Source organism: Cloeon dipterum, chromosome 4, assembly GCF_949628265.1.
Source record: "Cloeon dipterum chromosome 4, ieCloDipt1.1, whole genome shotgun sequence".
NCBI lineage: Eukaryota > Metazoa > Arthropoda > Insecta > Ephemeroptera > Baetidae > Cloeon > Cloeon dipterum.
In genome coordinates, this window is record NC_088789.1 from 26,952,867 (window position 1) to 26,980,189 (window position 27,323).

At 37.5% G+C, this 27,323-nt stretch overlaps 1 long non-coding RNA gene across 2 annotated transcripts; it reads right to left on the minus strand.

Annotated features, from left to right (window-relative positions):
• Positions 1 to 2,759: 2,759 nt before the first annotated feature.
• Positions 2,760 to 26,408, minus strand: LOC135944097 (uncharacterized). Of its 2 annotated transcripts, XR_010575277.1 has the most exons (4): positions 26,288 to 26,408; positions 17,438 to 17,700; positions 10,672 to 11,010; positions 2,760 to 3,061 (listed from the first exon to the last, which is right to left on the minus strand). It is a non-coding gene; the product is annotated as an uncharacterized LOC135944097 (long non-coding RNA). The 2 variants fall into 2 exon arrangements; XR_010575276.1 differs by lacking the exons at positions 2,760 to 3,061; positions 10,672 to 11,010 and adding an exon at positions 11,421 to 13,636.
• Between the last annotated feature and the right edge of the window lie 915 nt (positions 26,409 to 27,323).

The window sequence follows — 27,323 nt, forward strand, 5'->3', positions numbered from 1 at the left end:
GGTGCGGCGAGACTGGAGTGCGAGAAAGAGTGTGAGGTTATACGCGAGGCGGAAAAATTGCGCGGGTCATGAAAAATACGCTGATCCAGCTGAATGAAACATCCAGTTGCAGCTTTTTTATTTGCCTCTCATGCTCGCGAATAGTGACGATCGGGTAGGGTGCCATTTATGAATGGAAATACCCCCGTAGATTGATGTCTGGTTTGTTCTCGTGATGTTTGAAAATCAAATATTTCTTCTCTTTTTAGAAAAAGTAATTTTAATTTTGCTCGCGATGAGGTGTTTGATGGTTTTTATTTAGATTTTCCCCAGTTTACACAAATAATTCGTTTATTCAAAAAATTATTTATAGTTCAAGAAATCATGCAGGCTTATATTATATGTAATGCTAAAAGCCGGTGTGGAACTCCACTTTTGAGAAGGTCATTCTGAAAACCGAGGAAGTAAATGCAAAAGTGGAAACTTTTGGCAAAGAAAATATCCTCCATTAAAGTGCAACAAAAAAGTACAATATTTCCTCAATAAATATGTAAATGGCATAAATTTTGTAGAAGTTGGTATTATGTTCAGTGTGGTAAATTATTAGGTATTCAAATAAGTAGTTATTGAACCCGACAAAAACAATATGGAAAGATTGCAAATAAATTAACATCGGTCTCGTACATGTTTGTAATCCTCTGGTAAAATTTAAGCGAATCGAAAATGAAGCAAATTTATTTTTCTTATGCTAATGATCAAATTTTGTATTCGATTGTAATATGGGGTGCATCTCCGTCGCTCAATAACGTGTAATAAGAGCTATGGCTGGACTATAATACTTGAGCAGCAAAGTCTCACTGCGGTTTTATAATGCATGAAATTTCTAAAAAAGCACCCAGTTTGTTTACAGTTGTGATGTGAATGAGACGATGATGTGAAAAACTATGAATACAGCGAAAATGATAATATTAATTTAATTTCTTTAGTTTGTATTCGCCAGACTGATTATATTGAATGTGTCCGCCAAAATCTCCATGAAATGGTTGCTCGCATTTTAAATTCTTGGCGTGTCGTGGTTAAAATGGCTCGTGATGATGAAGACTTAATTAGGAAAATTAAGAATTTTGTGTTCAACTACCAACTGACCTAAAATAATTGTTTGTAGTTGATTTCTTAGCGATAATTTAAGTTACATTTATTTCATTTCGTAGGAAATACACTCTCCAAAAGTCCCCTTGTAAATGTTTCAACTTGCATGGAAATAAAAGAATATAATAGAATATGGAAATGTATGTAGGCTTTAATAAGAATAAACAATCGAATACCAATTTGTATCGAAAATATTGTTTTATAAATTAATTTTTCATGTAAAATACAGTAACCAAACTGGTTTCAAGGTATAGAACAAATTTTTACCCTTTTTACAATATAGGAACCAAATATGAAAAATGGTTGAAATCTCAATTTACATAGTCACAAAAGTAATATTGAGTAGAATAGTAGGGCACATTTTCTCCAAATGCGTATAAAAAGTATACGTGGCGTATAATCAAACAGAAAAGCAATTAATGTAACAATTTGGTTTGTGGAATATTTATTTACATAAATCAAAGTTGATGTTCCAATTTTACCCTTTTGCACAAGAGTTTCTGCAATGTTGCCTATAGTCCGGTTAAGTCTGATCTTTTTTTAAAAAAAAAGATGTTAAAAGAAAGTGAAGAGAATTTTATATAATATTAACATCTTTACATGCTTGCCTTATCGCAAACTATAGCCAATTAAAATTGGGCGGCTGCTGGTACGAGTGAAAAATGGGAATGTGGTCAGTTTATTTCTTTAGGCACACAGATGAAATAACACTCCAGAGTAAAAGGGAGACTGCTGGAGTGTGTGTGAGCTGTGTTTAGTTAATCACACTCGCTCATTCACGGGCGGCGCTCGCAATTTTTCGCCACGCCGCCGCAGACAGCGTCAGTTTTTATTACACGCTTCCGTTTTCCGAGTGCGCCGTGGCGAGTTCATAATTAAAAGCGGCGCTCGTCTAATGCTCAACCGTTTAAACGAAAGCGCCACCAGTGCGAGATAATTGCAAAAAGGCTGATTGCCAAGCTAGAAAAGCTTATTAAGACCAATTTGATTTCTTAATCGTTTTTTTTTTTGTTAAATCTTTCCTGTGACTGGTTCTATAATATGTTATTTATAAAAATGAAATTTGCACATTTGAGTTTAACAGGTCGTTTTAATACAGATTCTAGACATTTTCTCGCTTAAGTTAATTGCTGGTCAAGGGAAAATATCAATATACTTGTTTTTTTTTAGAAATAAATTAAAGATATTTAGATAACAGCATGCATGATTTTAATTTTCATAATTTAATATCAAAATTATGTGACAAATAGATACACATTAAACCAGAGATTTAAAATTTAATCTATTTTTAAGAAGTCTAAATTTGAGAAAGCAAATTGTAATTCAAATTAAGATATTTTTTAACCAGATTTGGGGCAATTCAAAGGGAAATATTAATTTACAATTGCTAGTATAAATGTTGTTACTCGTCCCTTATTGAAAATTCTTGTAAAAGAACTCATACCTAAATGTTTACAAGGGAATTAATTAATTTAGCAAATATCCTAAAATTACCAATGATTATTTCATTATTTCCATTAAACTATCACAAATATATTCCTTTACTCATAACCGTGGTTTTATATAGATATTGGTAACTATTCCACCACTATCACAGTAAAAATATCTCTTAAACACACACCTCATTTTAAGAAGAAAAAATAAAATAAAATCACAGTTGAGTGGAGTTGCGGAAGGCACGATGCCAGTAGCAATATGTATTTTCGTCGAACGGATCCAAAGATGTGAAGCAAGAGTTGCGGGCAGCATGTGCGTGCGTGTCCACCATCATGTTGTTGCTGAAGGGGTGAAAGGCGAGCATCATGGAGAGAGTATCAGCAGCGGGCAGGGTTCCTCTTCTATTGCGTGGGGTGGTTTGAGCTGGCTCATCTTTTAGAAGTTGTCAGGCCAGTTTTGCAGCATCCTGCCCTGGACCATTTCTCAGCTGCTGCTGCTGCTATACAAACACATGAGAACCAAGCATTATTCATCGGAAGAGACAAGCGGACATTCAAGTTACACTCATATTTGAACGAATATTCTCGAAATAATGTTTATTTTCATATAATAATTCACAAGTTTTGACAAGAACTTTTTAAACATTTTAAACAAAGGCTTTTGAAGTGAATAAAGATGATTGTTGTATTTAAATATTCATTTAAAGAGGAATGATGCTGCGAAAGCTTGGAAAATGCTTGTTGCCAATGTATAAAATCGTCCCTTAGGATTCAGTTAAAGCCTAAATTTACCTAAGAAGCACTGTAATTTTTTGAGAAAATTGGCTGGAAAGTTAGCGTGCTTTTCAAATGGTAATGGCTGTCTCCTTACTTGAAATCCGATTTAATTTCAAAGCCAAGAGTTTCCCCAATTAGTGGCATACACCGTTGGACAGATCTCGACGAGAGGAATCGGAATATGCCAAGAAAATATGTTCGAGCACTGTAATTTTTGGAGAAAATTGGCAAAATTTGAATTTTTACTGTAGGATGGTCCTTTTTTGTTATTGCAAATTGTTTATCGATCAATTGTTTATGGCATCCAACAATTTAAATAATTTTCAGTCGTTCCCCACTTTAATACACGTCTAAAGTCTAAATATTCATGTTTCTAATTTATTCTAGGTTTAGAAATGGAATCAACGCTCTTTTGCGCAAAAGGATTTTTCGCATCGTCAAGAACGAGAATTGCAACAAATTTTGGAGACTTTAATCAACGGCAATGAAAATGGGACGGAGATAGGGTTGGTGAAATTTGAATATATCCAGAGGTTTCATTAGACCAATGCATGTTTAATCAAATATATTAAATTGGAGGCTGTGGGAGGAATCGAGAGATGGGAACTGAAACAGACAAAAGGGAGATAAGAGGGATAGCCGGGGGAGGCTTGGCAGCAATAATTATTCAACTTCATCTTGCAGACGGGCGGGCGGGCGGTCGTGCGGATGAGAGAGCGAGCGAAAAGAGCTTTAATATCGTTCCCCTAGAGTCTTTGCAGCAGAGCCGAGGGTGGTGTTGCAGGCGGCAGTGTGCGCGTGCAGCTTTTAGGAATAATGAAGGAAGCGGAGGGAGAGTGAGAGAGGAAAAGGAAAAGATCTGCCCAGGGAGCGCGGATGATTTATGGCCGCGCGCCATGCCAACAATGACGACGACACAACTTCCGCTGTTTTGTGTGCTCTCACTAACCAAGAAAGCCGAAATTCAGTTTTACGCCACCCTTACTTCCATCCTCGCCATTGTATGCTCGGCCATTGCCGCGAAAACTGCTTTTGTCAAATGCGTAAATTTCCACGTTAATCTTTTATTTTAAAATAGAGTCTGTGAATTTAATTAAAATTAAACAAATTAATTATTCATTACACCAAATTTCATTATAGACTTTTTCAACTTATTTTTACTAAATAATTTGAATGGAATGTTTATTTATTCATTCTTCAAGTCATAAACAGTTTAATTTACAATTAGGTAGAATTAATTAATATTTTCACTCCACAATACGTTTTATAATGGTCATTTACATGAAAACAAGAATGAATAGAGTAAAATATGATAAATAATGGAAGCCAAAAAATTTTAATACCTTGACTAGTTGCGAAGTATATAATTTGTAAGTGGTGTAACAAACAAAACGTTTAAACAGCTCAACTCTATAAAGATTTTCTAAAATGTAAATTGAAAAAATATCGAAACAGAATTAGATGTCAGCTTTTTTAGCGTTAGGGAAAGGATATCTTACAAATATTTAGTAGCTTTCTGGCATTGAACTTAAGTTATAAGAACCAGCTATTAAAAATCAATCTTAAAACTATAAAAATTAAACTGCTTTAAGTAAAATAAAGTTTTTGAATGAGCATATTTTTTTAGTTTTATTTAAAATCTCCAGTTCCAGTTCGATTCAAACATTTTTCTCTTTATTAGTTATTTATTGGTGCAACAACTCATTGAAATAAAATATAAAAAATTCTATTTACGGTTGGATTACTTGGTCTGCAGGACCTGAAAACTACTTATTAACTTGGAAATTTTTTTAAAGCAATTAAGTAATGCGCAGCAATTATAGATTATATTAGTTGATTGATTTATTAAACGCCAACGGCATACAACTGCATAAACATGGAAAACTACTAATTATAATTTTAAATTTTATTACTAAACATAAATTAAGTCTTCTATAGGCAGTAAATTATCTGTAAAATCGTTAACATGCGTATTTTAAATTGCGCTGATGAATACCGTTCCGCAAAGCTTACGAAACTCGCAATAGACACCAAATTTGCTACTTTAAAATTGATACACTGATTTTGAGAACATACTTTGCTATGAAAAAATATTAAGTTTGTGTGATTCCACCCATTTCAGATCTATGCAAACCGCACGACATTTAGGTCGGGCAAAATGCCTATCTGCGAAACCACGACATTTTTCTTTAAAATTAATTTGGAAAAAAGCCATTTTTTTATTCTATTTGATCGAATGACCAAGAGTCGTGAAAATGGAGCAGAATACCACCCCCGTGGACACGCGTTGCACCCCCCGAGCAGGCGGCTCGGTTTTATTGTACAGGACGCCTCCGCCGGCGCTCCTTGCTCCCCTTTGGCGTGGCGGAGCAGCAGCTCTTCCAGGCAGCTCGCTTTGGAAATTGATTTTCCTTGTATCCACGAGCAGAAGAAATAAAAATTCTTAAAGAAAGCTTCTCCCTGGTTGCCATGGCAGCGTCGGCGGCCACGCACGCGCCTCGCCTCTGTTTGTGTCCCCCTCGAGAGCTTCGCTCGCTCGCTCGAGTAGAAAACGTTAGAGCCGTTGTTATATATACACGCACGCACGCATACGGAGCGAGAATTAAGGAAAAAATTGCGACAGCCACCCCTGCGAATGTCACCCGCACTCTGTTCAAATTGCAACTCTTGCGGCCATCTGCGAGAGAATGTCCGGCTGCAATCTCCAGCATTTGCATCTTCGGCACCACCCGACGAGCGCTCTCGCTAATCTGCTTAGCCCGGCAGAGATTTGTTCTTGAGACTATAGAACGTTCCGGCCGACGAGATTAGTTCCATCATCCCTTAAGGCCGAGCTGGCAAGGAATTATCTAGCTGAATAGCATTCGAGAATATGCAAATTCAACCAGTCAGAATGCTCGCAATCAGAATTGCCAGCGCCCTCGGGAAGGATGATTTTCCAATTATTATTCTCTATCACAACTGGCAATACAGCTTGATACATTCCAAATCGAAAATAAGTTGATGTTTATTGGATGTAATGGGTTTAGGTTACATATTCAATCTCTTTCCGAAATATTAAAAGGGGTTTTTTGTAGTACTAGTTTTTTCAGAATGATAAGAAAAATCAATTTTGATGAATTGAGGAAAAAATGTTTACTGATGCTATTAAATAATTAAATTTAAGCTTTGTGGACAATTTTATGGAAAATCCTTTCTACGTTTATTTTAAATAATATCAAAAAATGAGGGAAAAGCTACAATTTTCCCAGGTTCCCGTTTCAATTTTTTTGTGAAAATCTCATCAAGCAATTCTGAAATTTAACTGTTCCTTGGTCCTGATTTCGTAATTGCACATTGTGTGCTAAATTTCACAAAAAAACCTCACGAACTACTTGATATAGTAAACAATGAAAATTTGTTTAAATTGTTGGCCTGTAAAGCGCTATACTTTAATTGTTACAGTACAATTTAAAGAGGGATGATACTGAAAAAGCCTGGAAAATGCTTGTTTCCAATGCATAAACTCGTCCCTTAGGATTCAGTTAAAGCCTAAACTGACCTAAAAAGGACTGTATTTTTTTTTAGAAAATTGGCTGGAAAGCTACCGTGCTTTTCAAATGGTAATGGCTGTCTCCTTACTTGAAATCCGATTTAATTTCAAAACCAAGAGTTTCCCCAACAAGTGGCATACACCGTTGAACAGATCTCGACGAGAGGAATCGGAATATGCCAAGAAATATGTTCAAGCACTGTAAATTTTGGAGAAAATTGGCAAAATTTGAATTTTTACTGTAGGAAGGTTCTTTTTACTATTGCAAATTGTTGAACAAATTGTTTATCGGTCAATTGTTTAAGGCATCCAACAATTTAAATAATTTTCAATTGTTGCCTTAGTATCATTCCACTATAAAATATTAAAAAAAATATAAAAACTAAAACTACTGTTGGTATATAAGTACGATGATTTCTAATCAACCGATTTTCGCAAATTTTACAAGAAATATTAAAGTTGGTGCTGGAAATTCAACAAACTAAAGCTTCCAGAGATTTCATTTCTGCAAAAGATGAAATTCCTGTAGGCTGAGCAAGACAATTAGTCCGTGGGCGTCCTATCTCGCTCTCTCGCTATGCAAATCGGAATTCCAAGAGCGATAATCAAACGGTCGAGAGTGGAAGGGTGCACACGCAGCAGCAATAACAATAATAACAAAATAGTTTGGCGTAATAATGCGATTGCTGGGCATTCCGGCGCGAATTCCAGCTGCGGAGCAGGGATAATATTTGCGCTGCAAGGCCGGGCAAATAAAAAGGCGGAGAAACGTGTCTGCGAGCAAAGCGGCGGCGGTCGAGTGGAATTACTCCATCTGATGATGCCGAGTTAATTGCTGTGTGTGTAATCTTGCGGCGTTTTTCTTTAATTACATCCTCGCGCCCAGGCTCGGCGGCGTGATGATGGCTTAATTTTTCTTCGCCTTTTTAATTACTTTCAGTTAAATTAAATCTGTCGGCGTGCGTGCGTGAAGTGAACGTGTAATTTTGACTTTGCGCAGTTAACTTGCGGCCGTGGCATTCATAATGAAGCGCCGTGGATATAATTACAAAGGTCTCTCGCTCGAGCTTGGCTCTGCAAGCGAAACTTTGCGAGAGAGCAGCAGAGGCTTGAGGCGACCAACTATAACACGCCGACCGACCGACCGACCGGCCGGCCTAATGCTTTGATATTACCCAAACTTTCTCTTTGCATGCAAATTTGCCAACCTAGCCATTCTCCTCGGCCGTCCGCCGCGCATAGTAATAATAATAATCATGCTCTACCATAGCGTATTAATAAATAACAAAGGCAGATTCATTTGGCCTCCGCGATCGTGTGTGTGTGCAGTGCACGAGAACAGGAGGAACTCCTGGCTTGTCTGAAAGCGGCGAGCAAACATATAGCTCACTCAGTCCTATTTTTTTCATCAGCTTCGAGATGCAAAATGTTAATTTATGTGCATTGGAGTCCAAAAGAACAAGAGCAAAAATGTGACTATCCTGAAAAATCTTAACTCAGGAAGACTCAAGAAACGCTATGTATATTTACTGAATTAAAATAATATTGCAAAGTTTAAAGTGGAATGATACTGGGCAACAATTGAAAATTATTTAAATTGTTGGATGCCTTAAACAATTGACCGATAAACAATTTGTTCTACACTTTGCAATAGTAAAAAAAATTACCTTCCTACAATAAAAATTCCAATTTTGCCAATTTTCTCCAAAATTGACAGCGCTTGAACATATTTTCTTGGCATATTCCGATTCGTCTCGTCGAGATCTGTCCAACGGTTTATTGGGTAAATTCTTGGTTTTGAAATTAAATCGGATTTCAAGTAAGGAGACAGCCATTGCCATTTGAAAAGCACGGTAACTTTCCAGCCAATTTTCTCAAAAAAATACAGCGCTCCTTAGGTCAATTTAGGCTTTAACTGAATCCTAAGGGACGAGTTTAAGCATTGGCAACAAGCATTTTCCAGGCTTTTCCAGTATCATTCCTCTTTAAAAAATACACTGTCATGAAAAAAGCACGTGCGTGCAATAATAGATCCATTTGAATGAGTTAGCCAACAAGATGAGTCCTAATTATTGACAATTTACTGTGTTTAATAAATAGCACCAACTATTATAAATGAGTTAGTTAAATATTTTTTGTGCCACGGATTTCAACTTTTCCAAAGATAGGTTGTTCATTTTTCTGTTATGATTAATGGCTAAGAAATTATTTGACCCTCAAGTACTTTTAATTCTGATTAATAATCGCTTAGAATTAAAAATGTAGAAGCAAACGAGAAAGACAATCAGAAAACAGCGGGTTGTTCGCTAACAAAAAAATGCCTTATTTCTCCCAGTGTGACTTTCTTGACTTTAAATATTTGTAAAATATTCTGACTTACTTGGAGAAATAAAAACCAATATTGAATTGAAATGAAATCAGACTTGTTTGACTTCTGTGACCCAGAGGACATCCCAAAGACAGCTGTAACCACGCCAATGGTATAATTATTAGAGTGTGTGAAGACAGTAGGTTTAAAAATGCAAGTAAAGTTAACTTTAATCATCGTTACACGGACAAATATTTCTGCGATTTATCTTAAATAAATATAGATCAGTTTGACTATTTAATAAATTAAATAAAAACGCATTTTGTTTGGTATTTGGTACAAACAATGAAGAAAGTTATATAAAAATTAAAAGTATTTTTGTGTTGTTTGATGGCAAAAAGTAAAAAATATGCTTTACATGCATTTTTAAATATTGTTAAATAATACAAAATTAATTTTATTTTTTTAATCAGACTAAAAAATAACAAACAAGAAATTAGTAGAACTTTAACTTAAATAATAATGTGCATAGACAGCCGAGAGGATATATTTATATTACTCTATATTTTGTATTTTATTACATAATGGTTGAATTTAATTTAAAACTGCCTCATTTGACTTATGTCCAATAATCTATTAAATCAAACAAACTCTCTTTACAAAAAAATCCATATAGCAAAATTTTTTGTGCAAATCCACTACTTGCTTTGTGGCTTATCGTATTGCAAATTGCAATGTCTCTTCACAATTACACAATTATAAATAAAATTATGTTGTCCCGGACCGTCCTCATTACATTTTCAGAGCAGGCTATAGTATTTTCCACCCCCGGTGGCGGCAGCACCTCTCTGGTGTGCTCGGCTCTTAAAATTTCAACCCTCATGCCTGTGCCAGCTTTCCGCGCGCACCCCCATTGGCCGTGGCGGCGAAAAAAGTCTACCACCACTACTAGCGACATCCCTTAGCCCGGCGAGGAAGAAAATCGATGTGGAGAAAAGAAAAATTTGGCGCCATTTTATGCGGGAAAGCAGGGAGAGCCCCTAGAGCGGCCGGCGGGCGGAAGGGTGCGTGTGTGCTGTTTATTTTAGTTGTGATTAACCACGCAAGAGTGGCTTTTTGCACCATAGCCCTCGGCACCGCTTCCTTTTCTCCTATATTACGCACGCCAGCCAGAATTCGCTCTCGAAATGATAATAACGCGAGAAGGGTTTTCCCCGCGCGTGTAAGATGAAGAGTGTGCGGGCGGGGATTCAAACAATAAATTCCGACTGGGGTGGTTTCGCACGCACTCGACCAGCTGGAAAGGAAGAAACCTTACTCAGCCACAGAACTCTCACACGGGGCGGCGTGTAAGAATAAATTAAAACGCTCCACCGAGGGGATGCCAGCCGACTCTGGAGAGAAAATCGATTTCTAGCACCACGCACCGATATAAAATGCCAAAATTTCCTTTTTTCGAAGCTTAATAATTGTCTTTTGAACCGACTCACCTTCCCCGTGTGTTGTTAACAGCTCGAGGTCCAGTCGCTAACTCGACGCGGCCGCCAAGACGCTGCTCAGATGCTGCGGAGCGGCGGTCACGTGACCTCGGCTGCTGCAAGAAGTGCATCTCACCGCGAGAGCTCGAGGATGCTGCAGGAACCGGACCTTCTTCGCTTTGAAAAGCATCTCCCTTCTCTCTTTTTGTATTCTATTTCTGAGATGACCGTGGGAACAAAGGCGCCGAACTGACCAAGTGCTCTTTTGGATGCTGTAGAACCAGTTTTTCTCCTTCGCGGCTTCGCGGCTGGACAGTCTACATCGCCGCTTCTTATCTTTTCCTTGCTCCCCTGTTTAAATATGAAGTGTTTTTTACTCATAATTTGAGATTAAATGCAATCAATGAATTTATTATATTGAAATTGGTTTGTGCCTCCAAAGCCCGTGTTTTGGGAACTTCAATGAGTGGTAATTTAAATTCAAGGATTTTAGCAAAATTAATAACACAATATATTTTCCTCAAATTTTTGCTGCAGACGGATGTATCTATTATTAAATTTAAAAATCTTAAATTTAAAATTAAGCATATGTGTATGTGTGAAGATAAAAATGATACAATAGTCTTGCATATTGTGTTGAAATGCCGAAGCTCCAACGTCTTTTTGCGCTCAACTATATACAAAGTTTCAGCTTCGATCCGAAGCCCTGTCCGGGGAACCAAATAAGGAACTTGTTAGGATTTCTCAGTACATTACACAAAACATAAATCGATTTTTTTAAACAATAGTTTATTTCGAACATAGAAAAATATCCAAATTCCAATATTTTAATTAAATTACGAGTAATACATTTCAAATTTTTGTTAGTACAACAAAACTAAAATAATAAATACTAACGGAACACACCTGTATATAGGTCTGAAATGAGCATTTTTGTTAATATGGCGTAGACTAATTGATTTATTTTATTTCAATTGGTTATCAGTGATGTTTTAACACGTAACTCAGAAATGTGAGATGGAAATCAATTTTAATTTTGGTTTAGTTTCAAAATTAAGTTAATTAATTAAAAAAGGGGTTTAGTACGTCAATCCCTGAATTAAAGTTTAAAAATGCGGGTCTTTATTATTTTTAAATGTAACTTTCAGTTGGGATTACAAATTAATTTGTGAGATGCAAAATGAAATTTTGAATAATCAAAATCTTTCTTTATAACCACCTGGAAAAGTTGATATTGGGTGTTGACGCACTTTTGAATTATAGGGCATTGCATATTCAAACAATTTTGCAAACAATCCTAGAACTGATATTTTAAAAATTAAAAAGTGTTAAAAAAATCACCGTTCTCCTTTTACGGAAGAACTACTAAAATATCAATATTTTTCGAATTTGAATCAATTATGAGCATCCCTTTACAATTAACAAGTCAACGTCTTAAAGAGGAATGATGCTGCAAAAGCCTGTAGAATGCTTGTTGCCAATGCATGAATTCATTCCTTAGGATTCAGTTAAAGCCTAAATTGACCTAAGGAGCGCTGTAATTTTTTAAGAAAATTGGCTGGAAAGTTAGCGTGCTGTTCAAATGGTAATGGCTGTCTCCTTACTTGAAATCCGATTTAAATTCAAAACCAAGAGTTTCCCAAATAAGCGGCAAACACCGTTGGACAGATCTCGACGAGAGGAATCGAAATATGCCAAGAAAATATGTTCAAGCACTGTACATTTTGGAGAAAATTGGCAAAATTTTAATTTTTACTGTAAGAAGGTCCTTTTTTATTATTGAAAATTGTTGAACAAATTGTTTGTCGATGAATTATTAAATTTATGACATCCAACAATTCAAATAATTTTCAATTGTTGTCCTGTATCATTCCACTTTAATTATGTATTCTAATTTCAGCAGCAGGAAAAATTATACTCATGTCTTTATTAAAATCACAAAAACCACCTTCTGCTGCGCTCGTAAACGGGCTTCTTTGGAGGGCAGTGACCATCAGGCGCAAGACCGCAGGTGCTGGGGCTTGTCATAAGCCATCCGTGCAGTTCGTGCGGTCAGTGAGCGGCGTGCACCTTTATTCGACTCGGTGTGCGGTGTACATACACAAAGCGCCGGCATATATAGCATTTTGTGTACACGAGGCACATGGTATACATATATTGTTTGCGGTGCACCAGGTGTTTGACAGGAGGGCGAAGGAGGGACCTGCTGAATATGGAGAGCTGCTAATGACCTGCCGCCGGAAAATTAAGCTCTTATTGAATTAAAAGCCTGGCGGAGAGAGCTATAGCGCGCGGCCGGGCCGGGGATAGATCCAGTTTCATATTATAGGGCTCGGGCAGAGCTAGTAGGTCCATGCAGCCCTAGCCACGTACCACACGCCTTGGGCGAAAACGGTTGCAGACTTGTTTTGAGCAGCCGAGTGGCAAAATTGTGCACAGCAAACGCGGCCCTCCTTGCCGCGGTAATAATTTAAAGATGGTGAGATGTAATTAAAAGTTAGAGCCGGTGTTAATGAGCTTGAGAGCATTACGGGCCGTCATAAAACTTCTTTTTACCTCAGGGAAACACACCAAAAGTTTCTGCCTGGGGTTATTAGCGACCGGGGAATAATTTCAAGCCGCATTCGCGCGCGCATAAGAGTTTTTTGGTGCAGCCATTAAGCAGTGCTCATTCATTACCGCCGCAGCAGCAGTGCTCCTCCGCCTCCTCTTCCCCAAAATGGCCTCTTCTTGGAATTATTCTCATTAGCCGCCGCACTCCTCACACCACGCTGCGCGTATTGTTTGTTTTTCTCTCTCTCTCTCTCTCTCTCTGGAGCTCGAGCTGGCCAAATTGAAATATTCTTCGCTTATTCCACCGCCTGCACGGCCGCAGAGTCCGGCGCCGGTATCAACTTAATTGGCTGGAAGAATCCAATGGCACGGCGCAAATGGAAAAACAGCCGAGACCGTACTTTACGCATATACGCGGCTGCACCTTCAACAGAGAATAATAATATGTGTGTAAGAGACGTGTGTGTGTGAGAGAGCCAGTCGGCCAAAAAGAGCAACTCATTTATGAAAAGTGGAATTTACGCAGATTACACTCAGGCTCAGGCGTGCGCTCGTTTATAAGCCTACACGTGAGGCATTAGGCAAAAGTCTGTTGAAATTTGCCCATAAAATTTAGCCTAATTTAAGTCGTTATCAAAATTGAACTGCCAATCAGCCCGTGAAAATAAAAATTTGTGCCGCCAAAACAAATATTTTACTTATTCATTGGCACGTATAACATGCAAACACCTGTTGAAAAAAAGCATGCAGATTTTATCTTTGACATTGGCGATTAAACGAGTGGAATAAAAAAGCACGAGCCAGTCAATCTGCTGCTGATTGAATGAATGCGTAAACAAGCGGCAGGGGTGGAGCATCACAAAAAATAAAATAAAATACTTCTCTCTGCGCTTTTCATTAAGCTCATTCAGAGTTATAGAGGTCAGCCAATTATTACAATATAAAATGTCATATATAATGTAATTTTGAATGCTTGTCGGGGACATACTAATATCAACGAATTTAAAGTGAAGAGTCACAGAAATTAAGGAAACTCCTTTTTACATTTTACTTGAAATACTGTCAAAAAAATAAAAGTTTGCATGCCAATTATGCGAGCACTCTGTCTCCCTACAGTAAAGCCATGATTTATTTCAAAATTTAATTTTACCTCAAAATTTTACACCATTTTGGATAGGTTGCGACGAGAGATACATAAATGCTCTAGACATTTTCGGCAAAATGGGAAAATTTAAATGTTCCTCGGTCCTGATTTAATTACTATTATTGCTAAATTTCACAAAAAACAAACTCAATGAACTTGGTTGCTATCAGCCAACAATGCAAAATGTTCTTGATCGTTTTGGCCTGCAAATCTCTGCTTTAACTAAATACATAGATAAATCAATTCTTTAATGCTTTAAAAATATGAAAATAAATAAATAAATTATCGATAAGCAAATGGATCGAAGAAAAAATAATTCCAATCTCTTTTTTCGGTTTGGAGAATCTATAAATTATATATTTTGAAACATATAGAATAATATTTTCTCTTTGCACTGAACATTTTTAATTTCAGTAATTATTACAAATAATACGCAATTTTGTTATTATAATATCACGATTAATAAATGAGATTAATTTCAAGGAGAAAAGCATTCAATTCTTGCCCTTTGAATTGAGACAATCTTTACGTTTAACTTCAAACTTTTATCTGCTTATGTGCTTATCCGCATGTAGAACAGAGCAAGGTCTTACGTCAGCTTTATTTATATATTTGCGCGAAATTAACTATAAATGTGTTCTTTTTCAGGCAACAAAGAGCATACACAGAGTGGTATATCAGCAACATACACGCGCGCGCATATTAAGATAAGTGTGAGCGAGGCGAGGCTTAATTACTTTTAAGCTCGCAGAGAGAAAACTCGGCAAACATTCATCTTGCCCGGCTCCCCAAGGTCCGTTTGCTGCTGCTTTTTGCTCTCTCTCGCTCTCCTGCAGCAGCAGCATTACCTCCTAGGATAATTAGAGGGTAGCTGTGCACGTCCGGCACTAAGTTGGAATTATTTCCACACCCCCGGGCAATAAAACAGAGGATTTCGAGGCGACGTTTGGAACGCGCGCGGCCGGCGGCGTGGTTTGCTGTGTGTTTTTTGCATAGTTTCAGAAATGGCTCCATCTTTGATGCGAGCAGCAGGGGTGAAGTGCGCCGGCCGGCCGGCCAATCAAGAGTAAGGGGTGCAGATGTAAGAGCACCACCGCATAATACCACCCCTTTGTGCGCCAGGACAGCTGCCGAATTATTTATTTCGTCTGAAACATAATGGCCCTGGCTAGTGAAAGGCGCCGGCTTTGAAGTACCGCTTGCTTCTCGCTGCCAAAGAGAATCTCTCCAGTGTCCGTGTGTGTTCGACAACCGACAACGCAATCTCACTCTATTTCCCGAGCTCCAAAACCGACTTTCACTTAATTCATCTGGCGCTGAGCCGAAAACCTCGGCGGCCCTAGCCCCTTTGATAAAATATAAATTGATTTCAACTCTGGAACGTGAATTATTGGAGTTTGTTTCGTGCAGTATTAATTAATTTAAACGTTGATAAAGAATTAAATTAAATTAATTAATTATTATCAATTTAAAACCAGCCCGTTTTGGCGCACATTGTTCAGGCATTCTCAGGAGTTCCAAGGAAATAGGAGAAGTATTTGAGCATATCGGGGATTTGATGGCTTCATAATAATCTCAAAGATTATGGCAAATTTTGCAAATTCAAAATAAATGCTCTAATTAGCTCAATGGGCTGGTACGAAGCCTCACTTGCTACTGGTTTTCGCACTTCCAGCTTGGGATCCAGTTGAGCTCAAAGCCCCCAGGATGTGCTAAGCAGTGGCTAAAAAAAAGGATTATCAAAAATACTTTTGCATTCGATCTTCCCTGCGAAAGGGCACGGACTGACCTGAGTCTGAACAAAAAGCCGTATTTTTTTAAGTAAACATATTTTTTTGACAAAATAAAGTGTGGATATTACGTATGATTTAATTGAAAATATTTAAAATTGTGTATGTGTCATACGTAAAAACGTTCCATTTTTATTTGCATGATTTTGAAGTCTGCTTAACTTTTAATTTATTTTTATGGTATTTATATACTTTCCATAGTCGTCATTTCAAGCGTTTTTGCAGTTTTCTGCTAGCATTGGTTTGCCCATTCTTACCATGTCTTAATTTTATGTATTTAAATTTTGTAACTATAACAGTAGGAATAAACAAATAATAATAGTCATACAAAATGACTGATCACATTAAACTTTTGCTAGCTAAATGACAGGATTTTCCAATTGTAATAATTTTTTCCCTTAGATTGAATTTGATGCAAGGATTTTATAATCCATGAAGGTCAACGATGCAGATCTGCAACTCTCAGCCAGAGAGTGGGCTTGCGCGCATCGTGTGCTCCAAAATGTGAAGCTGCTGAGTAAATTTAATGGAGCATTTCATGAAAATGCAAGCCATAGGGGAAGTCGGATCATCCCTTTCGGACTCGGTCCATTACAAATAATTAAAAGTACCAGCGACTTTTACGACTGCTACAAGACACGAGAGGAATTAAAAAGCGACGTTAGTTTTTATGATTATAGTTAATTAGTCAAAGCTATATTCTGTGCACTGTGTGGGCGTGGGCCGATGGGGATTAAGGCGTAAATTCATGCTAGGGGCATGACATGACATTGATTTACTATTAATTAAATAAAATATGTGACGTTGATTGAGTTTGATTTTAAAATATTGCAGTTGTTAAGTTGGACAGATTTTTCCTTTTTGTTTTAATATTAAGTTATGTTAAATTTGTCACATTATAGAGAGAAAGTTTAATTAACATTTAAACATTATCAAACTTAACTGTTTTTTTTTAATTAATACACAATTTTATATTATTATTTTTTAAAAAAATTAAATACAAATTTAAAATTATATAATTTAGATATTTACTAAGCTTATAATAGCTCTACAAAAATTTGTTTAAAAAATTAATTAAATATGTAAGGGAAAAGAATTTTCATTACTATCTGTCTATTGATAAATTTCTACGTTATCTTGATTTAACGGGATGAAGTTAGCTCGTAATAAAATTATTAGATTTATTTTCCAAAAATTGATATAGTTTAACTGGAGTATAAACCGTTATGTACTATCTATTCACAGAGCTATATGGTTTATACTTGACTTTAAAAACGTATTTTGTAGTTACCTATTTTGCTGCACGATCAGCAGCAGTCCAAGCGTTTAGATACATGGTCACTCTCCAGCATCCAAACTAGATCTGCAGAAGCGTGAGAAGATTCATTCCGTCGAATCGAGCTCCAGCGGTGGCAGGGATGCTGTCGAGCGATGAGAAAAGCCGTCTCCTTGCTGGACCAGTCGCCAGTTGCATCTCAACGACTGGTCACGACGCGGATGATAACCGGGTTTACCGATGCTGGACCAAATAATCATCTCCGCGGCATCCTCGCCCTGCGACGCAACAGACAAGTTTCGATTCTGATCAACAATGAATAAGAGTGCATATAGAATGAGAAAAGCCGTTCTTTGTGATGCAGCCGTTTATTTGTAATCATTCTTCGGCTGCAGCAAAGATCAAGAGTGAAAGGGATGCTGCATGACTTGAGGAACAAGTTGCAGCCAGCATCCCGTTGAACACCGCGTGAAAGGGGAAATAAATGTGATATATGCGGAAGGAGCGGAGCATTCTTGATTTTTTATTCGTAAAATTTACATAAGTTTTAAAAAAACTTTCATAGTTAAAAAAATATTCATTTTTTTTCTCAATTCTGATTTATTTTTTCGATTTTTACTGATGGTTCTTTGGGAAAGAGATTAAAAAAAATCAGTGACCTCTTGAATCACAATTATCCAAAGGGTCAGTCTCACGGTTGCTGCTGTCACTTGATATCTTCAAGATTTCTGTTTATTTTACCAAATACAAGACCACACAATGCCCCTCATGTCCGCACCTCAAGTCAACAATGCCGCAAACTCGTTCCATTGTTTACTCGCCCCACTGGTTTCGCTCTTTTTTCCGTCAGAAATTTGTCAGGGGACGCGTAAAAAGCAGAAGAGTGAAAGAGCGAGGGCGATGCCACAGCCTCTGCACACACACACACACGCGTTAAGCGCAGGGTGAAAGTTAAAGTGCGTGCGTGCGATGCAAGCGGCGTCGCTAAGGGTGTTTTTGTTGCACTACCAAAAGACTCGAGGTAAAAGGGCTTTCCGGCCGGTGAGGAAGAGAAAAAGTTTGCTCTCAAGCCAACAGAGAGCAGAGAGACGCGAAAATTATACGATCTGGTCCAAGCTATTATTATTTATATATATTTTTTTAATGAACGCGATAAGCACAAGTGCATATTAAGCGTCCTTTTTGTCGTTTTGTTGTGGGTATAAATTAATTAATACAGCATCTCACATATTTGAATTGACTATTTCTTTGAGACTATCGATATTATCACATGTATTAATTTTAAAAGCGTTGGATGTTAAAACTTCTTACCAAAAATGTGTTAAATCAACCTGTATTACTACCATCTACATGTTTTGAAAACAGGAATTTTTAAATTCAAGATGTAAAAGAACGCCACTATTCGACTCGGGGGATGAAATTATATGGCTAATAGAGGTTGGGGTGAGAACACCAAAAACTAGTCAGCTCATCAGAGAAAGTCAAGCCAAGTCGAACAGTGTGCAGTTTTTGCTTTTCTGACCGTTAGAATCCAAGATTTGGAGCTCACAACATTTGCAAAAATTCTAAAAATTCGTGTTTTTTAAAATTCAAAATTTAATTTCTCGAAAACCAAGCCAAAAACCACGTTGAAATTTATTCACTATTTAATTTGTTCCCTGAGATCACTTTTAAGGTACTTTTCGGATCTAAGGTGTTTTAAAAATCCCAATAAACAACAGGAAACTTTCGATAATGACCCTTGGAGATCTTTGACCTTGACCGATGACCTCAATTTGGTGTTCATTTGATAAAGGTTGACGAGAAGAGCTTACGCATAATCACTTTACTCAAAATGAGTTGTTGCACTCTCAAAATTCACTATAAACTTCCTGCAAAAATACAAATTTTGACGATAGGTTTGTTGGACTGACCAATGGAGTGAATTTTGTTGAAAGATCGTCTCGACACCGCCTAAACAATCCTGTGAGCCATGATTTTCGCAATTTTATAAATGTGATGAATGTGTTACCAAATTTTTTTAGTGCCAAACATTTTGTAAGAAAATAAAATGAATTTGGTTGAGTAATTAGTATCGTAATTAAATCTAACAAATAAATTAGCTGTGAATAATCACCTGATCTTTTTCACTAACCTATCTTTCAACAACGAGTTCTTTATTTAATTCAAATAAAAATACCATTTCTCGTTAAAATAGTTTAGGTCAGGGGTTGTGAAAATTTACGCCTCTCTACAGCAGAGCGTCGAGCGGCGCAGTTGCGGCGGCACAAGGGGCGCCAAAATACATTCCCAACTTTTATCGTGCAGCAGGCAAAAAGAGAGGAAATTTCTTTATTCCGGCACAGCGGCGAGAGAGAATGCGAGCTAAGCTAATCGTAAAACGATCTTACCGCGTGTTTTGCCCGTTTTTCAGAGAGAAAAGGAGCAGCGGCGGAAAAAGCGGCGGCTTGATTAAGCTGCCGTATCCTGGGACAAAAAGTGGCGTGAGAGCTCCAAACAAACGCCCGAAAGGGTTAATGCTCGACTCTGGAGAGAGAGCGCGCAAACGAGACGGTGGTCAGCGGCAGAGGCGGCGGCGTTCAAGTCTCTTCCGGTCATCTGAAAGCTGACCGCACCCCATTGCGTCAATAAAAACAAAAGCTGGCCGATGATCAGCCTGCAGCGGCTTGATAATATTCTGTTAAGCCGCTCAGCTCGAAGCGCGCGTAACGTGATCCGGCTGTAAGTCATCCCGGGGCAAATATTTGGCTCTCGTCAACACACCGCTCGAGAATTTGCGCCTAATGCACACATAAGCGCGAGAGCAATCTCCCCTAAAACGCTTATTTTAGGAAGCAGCCTCGGGGCAGCAAGGGGCAATGGTCATCGCATCCTCTGCTGCTGTTGTTTCACCTCTACAATTGTTGAATGTCAGCCAATAAAATACGTTGAAATTGATATTGATCAAATTAATAATTAATTTATTTTTTGTATTCTAAATTCACAATAATTTACCTTGAGGGTTTACATATTTAAAAGAGTTTTATTTGTGACACATAAAACTGTTTTGTAAGCTTACCCTTCTCATGCGGGCTTGAAACTTCAAATAGTAATGTTTCTAACTCTGGAGAATTTTCCGATTTTTTTTTGTTGGCACTACTTTGCTGTGCATTATTCGATATTTTAAAAGGAGGGTGTGATTACCTGTCATTCCCAAAAACGTGCAGAACAACCTTAAATATTTCTTTTAATTTGTTTCAAAGTTTAACCATTATTCCATACACTCCTCATTTTTATTTTAAATTTTTGTGATACAGTCAGAGATAGGGAAACTAATTTTAGACGGCTTTTTGTCGCCAAAACATTCGATTATTTTAAAACTATTTTTTGGTGCAATTTATCCGTTTTAAGACGGGGTTTCAAGACATTATTTCAGTCCAACTAACTAACACGTGTTTAAAATAAAAATTCAGCATTTTTACTGAAAGATTTAACATTTCTGTCCAAATGTCAAGATATTCCGTCATTTTAAAGCAGAACTTAACCGAATGCACGAACTAACAAATGCAGAAAAATACTTAAGAAACACTTAACAACAAAATCGAGTGATTATCTTTCAATTTTGAGAATGATTTGAATCCTTTTTAAATCAAGCCTACCCTTAATTGGGCTTTTTTAAGCTTCTCGCATCAACCACCAAAATGAATGAGACACGTGAATTTTTCCACGTTGCAAAAATGTGTTAATGATTTCAAAATGTTAAAACATATTCTTAGCTGGAAAATGGAAATGAAAAACTTTCTTAAAATTTTAGACCCGAAACGAGGACAGTTCTGCCTTCTGCCTGTTTTTTTAAGAGGTCTATCCTACTTTTGCATGTGAAAAACCTGTTTAAAATGAAAAAATTGTAATTTATTTATTGGAGTGAATAATTCCGCTAAAAATGAAACCATGAGAGTAACATTTCCAAGCAGGAAAGGGAAAATATGCCTATTTCTTTGGTGTTTAGCCAATCGAGATGGTTCAAGACTAATTTTCAGACGCCTTTAGATATGGTTTGGCCGTTTTAGACGATTTCAAGTGTGGTTCAAATGGCTTGAAATCACATGATTCGTGCACAACTGATATAGTCCCGCCACGATTAGAAGCCCAGAAAAAAAATCGAACGTCATAAATTCATAAATTCACAGCCCTATTTATGTCTGTTAAAAACCTTTAATAAACTATTATTGTTTGCAAAAAGCATTTCAATGCATTACCAGATTTATAAATAATGAATTTGCATAGCTTTTTGAAATTGATTAGATATGACTGAGATGTGCAAATATTATCCTGTTCTCTCATTTGTTTATACCATACTGGTGTAGTTTATTTCTACGCCAAAATTTTCGCAATAAAACAAAAGTTCCCAAGCACACACGGCTCGCTCCTAAGAGAAAAGGGAATTTGCATGAAACGTCCGCAATATTAAAATGATACGCATGCACTTGCTTGGTATATAGTGCCGGACTAAAAGCAAAAAGGCGGGTGCGCGCGAGTGTGTGGCGTTTGCGTGTATATTAAAATTAATTCGCGGCCCAGCAATTGTTGTAAGATGGGATGCGCCGCCGTTGCTGCTTTTTTCCTTTCCACGTTGTGTTTGCGTTTTCATTTCGCATGCACCGACAAAAAGGAAACCACTAATTTGAATAAAATGAAAATTTTACGACGTTTTTATGCAAATCACTAACAAGAGGTTACCATATATATTTCACATGTATATATGGTGGCGGTGACGGCCAGCCACAAGAAGAATTTCACTCGTCCTTCTCCCTCGTTTTCACTTCTTCAGCTCTTTTGGGGGTTTAACTGTGCTCATAGTGGCAAAGGGTGAATTTGGACAGTGCAATTCTCTCAAACTCTAACAAAGATCGTTTTAAGTGGTTTTTTTTATAGAGGAGGAACATTGTAAATTAAATAGATTAGTAATATTAACCCACGTTTAAGTACCAGCAGGATCTCGAAATAATTATTTGATTTCAATATCTTCAGAAGGTTTAGCATTTTAGAATTACAAAGATCCAGAAACCTGTGAACAACTTAAGAAATTTTAGTAAAGGATTTCTTTACATTTGACGTCCAAAACCGTATTAACTATTTTTTAAAGGAAAATTATTTTAGAAAATTGTTAGCATTCTGGGTAAATTCTTAGCATTTTCAGTTAGTTTGCGTCAAGTTTTAAATAAAAATTTTAGAGCTCATTAATGCGTCGGTACAAAGTGTTCCATTTAGCTATACAGACCAACCCTAATTTTTTTTATTTTTTTTATTTATTTATCAGTACTTATTAAATCATTCTCAGTGGAAAAAAATTATTTCAATAAACACCAATCTTGATTCTGTTAGAAAATGACGATAGATCCGTAAAATAAAAATTATTAAAATGAAAAACGCATATCTATTATTTGGTTTTCTACAGTCAAGCGCTCAAATGGCGCGATTGCCGTAATTATTCTAAGAATTTTCCATGTCACCATCTTCCCCGCCCCCGCTCCCTACCAGAGTTGGAATTCCTGGGAAGCTGCCAGGGTGACACGCGTCCCTTTATTTAACGCACTTGTAAATAATGAAGAAAATGTCTCCCCCACAGGCTCGCTCGCTCTTTCGCTCTCTCGCCGCCTCTGATAATCCATCTGCAAATTAAATTTACATCAGTCTTGACGTCGCTGCCTGCGGTGGAATGCAATATTCAGGCTGCTCTCTCATTAAATTTCTGCCGCCGAGCTGTCTGCTGCCAGCGCGCATTTCACTTCGGGGGACCGTGCGCGCGTGTTGGTCGCAAATTCAAATTGCAAGTCGTTCACTGCTCTCAACCGCCGCCAACCAGCCAACATTAGTCGGACAAATGTGCCGATTAAATTTAATCGAGGTGCCCATCGATTGTTTTAGCGGTTCTCTTGAATTTCTTTCTCGAATCGCAATGAGACGCGTGGAAATATTTACAGAAACTTTTAAATTACGGTTGAAATTAAATAATTTATACCTAATAATTTGATAATATTTAAATTAGTGAGAAAATTTGATTAGCTCCTATTTAAAAATATTAAGTAAAGTGTGATATGCAATAGATTTTGTCATTCGTCTGTGTAAAAAAATGCTTCCTGGTAATTGTATATTATTTTTTAATAAAATTTTTAAAAAATAACAGCGAAAAGCATCAAGGATTTGTTTAATTTATTTCATAAAAAAATAAAATAAGTGTAATTTTGCAATATCTTGAGAGGTTTAAATTCATCGAGGGCACCAAACTGGACGTGGTCCCCGCCACGTTGCTGCTGGCAAGCAGGCGAGGGTCGTTTTTTGCGCAAAAGTCAATAGAACTGGGGTGTGCAGAGGCGGAAAAGGGTTCTTGGAGGGCTGTTGCTTAAACTGATTGATATCACCGGGTGTAATCCATCAAGGGGACATATGAACATGCTCAGACCTCAAAACATCCATCATGGCTGGCCCATAAAAAAATCTCGCTCCACTTGAGTGGACAAATATGACAACATCAGGAACACGCGGTAGCCGGCCTGATTAATTAGCCCCACCGCACCTCCCAATTTGCGCGGCTAATCAAAAAATCGCGCCCAAAGCGTACGTGCTCGGAGCAAGAGGGAGGAAAAACTTCCGAAAGATGAGGCTAACAAATTTTTGTCCTCTTTCTCTCACGCTTAATTTGAATGCGAGCCAAAAGAGATAAAAGCTAGCTTGGTTCGATTTAACCTGCACGCTGAGATTTTTCTCATGAACCACGCAGCATCCCCCTGGATCAGCATCTCTCACGTCGGTCCAGCTACTGGTTGGACCGGTCCAGTCGCATCTTTACACGGAATTTATGACAGTCTCTCTGTTTGAGCAGGGATTTACGAAAACCGTAACGTTTCACAAAGGTGATTTGTGTTCATGCAACAAGACTTTTAATTAATAAAGCCTGTTTTCCTTCCAATTCAAGGGTGTATTAAAAATTGAATCTCACGTGTCCTTGTAGTTAGATTCGGCGGTAATCTATTTCCTCGCGTCAAGACACTTACTACATAGTATTGCAAATACAATAAAATGGTATATCATTTCTTTTAAGATTAAAAAAAATATTTTTCGCGTAACATGTATGCTTAGCTTATCTGAATTTATTAATTTATTTTTATAAAAATTTAAACAAACTGGAAACAAAGAGTGCGTCTGTGGGAATCTATAAATAACCAACTTCTCAAAGAGAAGATTTGCAAACACCATTAGATAATATTGGAAATAAATAAAACCTGGCTTCATCCTCTCGTTGCGCTTCAAAATTGTCGTTTTAATTTCTCGACTATAGTTTCGACGTCATCCAGTACGTCCTAATCATGAGTAAACAATTAAAATCAATACAATATAATGTCCCATCTCAAATTACAAAAATTCCGACATGAAAATTCCAAACTTTAAACCATGAGGTATATTTAAAATAAAATTATTGGTTACACAATGCATGACCGAGTTAGTTTTTTTGAGTGAATTATTTAATCTATAAAGTAGCTGGTTGACACACCATACTGTTTGAGTTTCTGAAAAATTAAAAAAAAATTGAATTAATATGTTTTTCATCTAAATAACATCTTCATCAACAAAGCATCTATATAGCAATTCTTCAGACCTTAAAAAAATAGTGTCCACGGTTTCACTGAACGCTTGAACTAATGGAACTATGAAAATGATTAAAATACCAAAATATTTGATAAAATTATATTATTTTAGCTGACGAAATTGTGCTAGTAGTACTACAGGAATTTAGGAAAACCAACAGTTGAATTTATTATTTTTTTATTGTATGGATGGAAGACACAGAAAAACTTTGAAATATTATTTTTAAAAGATTTAAATGTTAAATTGCCAAAAAATTATTCATAAATGGCAAAGAAAATTAGAACGTTCATTGATATCATGATTACTTCTCACTGGGAAATATTTTCACAAAAATCACAAATTAATATTTACAAACCTACAATATCAGATTATTTATTAGTAGTGAAAATAAACCGAGCATGCCTTTTGAAAGTTCAGGTGCTCGTTTAACGCAGCGAGTATGCAAATCAAGACTGCTGCCTCCATCTCTCAAAATTCTCTCGCACTTTTTGGCCCTCTATCAACTCGTACCTTGATTTGAAAAAAATTTCCCCTACATTTTGGCGCCCTTGCGTCTCCACGCCCTTGTAGGGGTTGACCACGCCCTTAATACACGCCTCTTCATCCCCGCAAAATCACCCCTGACGCGCTGTTGTGGTCCTCCACTGCCCCTTCGCCGCTCAAGCATCCGCGTGAGCTGAGCACTTTTTGAGTGCACTATCCATCACGAGAGCTGCATTATTAGATTGCTCAAATTCGTTTTGATTCACGTCCACCAGAGAGCAGTCCACACACACACCCACACACAGCTATCATAGTAGTTGTGTGTCTTTTGCTGTTCAGTTAAATCCCTAAAAGATTGATTCGCCGATGACGATTGATGAGATCAAAAAGCGCATGCGCCCGGAATTATGAAAAATTGCTCTTCTCTGCTCCTCTCTTTTGGTGTGTGACATTTTTCGTCGTGTGCATACGGCGTGTATTTAATCTGCTAGTTGTCGTTAAAAAAAAATCATTTCCAGCAAGCGTGACACTGCCAGACCGCAGTAATTAAATTAGAAAATTAAAAATGTAGTCGCGAAAGAGGCCATCACTGGACGCGGCTCGTTCTCGCTGCTTAAAATTAATTAAAAACAATATTAAATCGCCTCGCCTTGCCATTTGTGGACGAAAATGAAAACAACGCACGCAGCTAAAACAAACGCGCGGACCCCGGGTGGCCGAACGCAAAATGAAAACTGCGGTGGATTAAAAATTTACCTTTTCGGCGGCAGGTGGAAAATTTTGCGGAGGCGACGAGCAGCTGCACGTGGAGCGGACGCGGATTGACTGGCCGAAATAATCAACACTGGGGCGCCGGGCGGGCAGGCACCGCCAGCAGCAGCAGCAGCAACAGATATGATTATTGCGATGATTGAAAGGAGGGGGTGAATTGATTGTCAATTGCTGTCACAACACAACAACAACACCAGGGCGGGGCTTAATGTGCAAATCATCATCAATGATATCACGCCAATTAGCACACCTCGCCTCGCGGATGGACCATGTGCTCGGCATGGATGAGTGGGCGCCACGCTTGTTCGCTCAGCCTCTCGCCGCCTCGATCGCTGATGCTGGATTTTGGCACCAACACGTGCACGTTGCCGTTCAACGCACCAAACGCTCCGGCTATTGGCCGTGAATAGGCTCAATTTCCAAATTTCCTCCCCTGAGCTCACTGATTTGTATACAAAGTGTTGATAGATAATGACAGCATAAAATCTGATGAAAAAGGACAGTGATTAAAGCGGAATGATACAGGGCAACAATTGAAAATTATTTGAATTGTTGGATGCCATAAACAATTGATCGATAAAAAATTTGTTCAACAATTTGCTACAGTAAAAATTCAAATTTTGCCAATTTTATCCAAAATTTACAGTGCTTGAACATATTTTCTTGGCATATTTCGATTCCTCTCGTCGAAATCTGTCCAACGCTGAATGCCACTAATTGGGGAAACTCTTGGCTTTGAAATTAAATCGGATTTCAAGTAAGGAGACAGCCATTACCATTTGAAAAGCACGCTAACCTTCCAGCCAATTTTCTCAAAAAATTACAATGCTTCTTAGGTCAATTTAGGCTTCAACTAAATCCTAAGGGATGAGTTTATGCATTGGCAACAAGCATTTTGCAGGCTTTTGCAGTATCATTCCTCTTTAATATATCACAAACCTCCAGGATGTGAAATAATGTATCTTTATGGGAAAACCAACAATGTTTTTGCTTGTTTTTGTTAAAGTATTGCGGTGGTTAG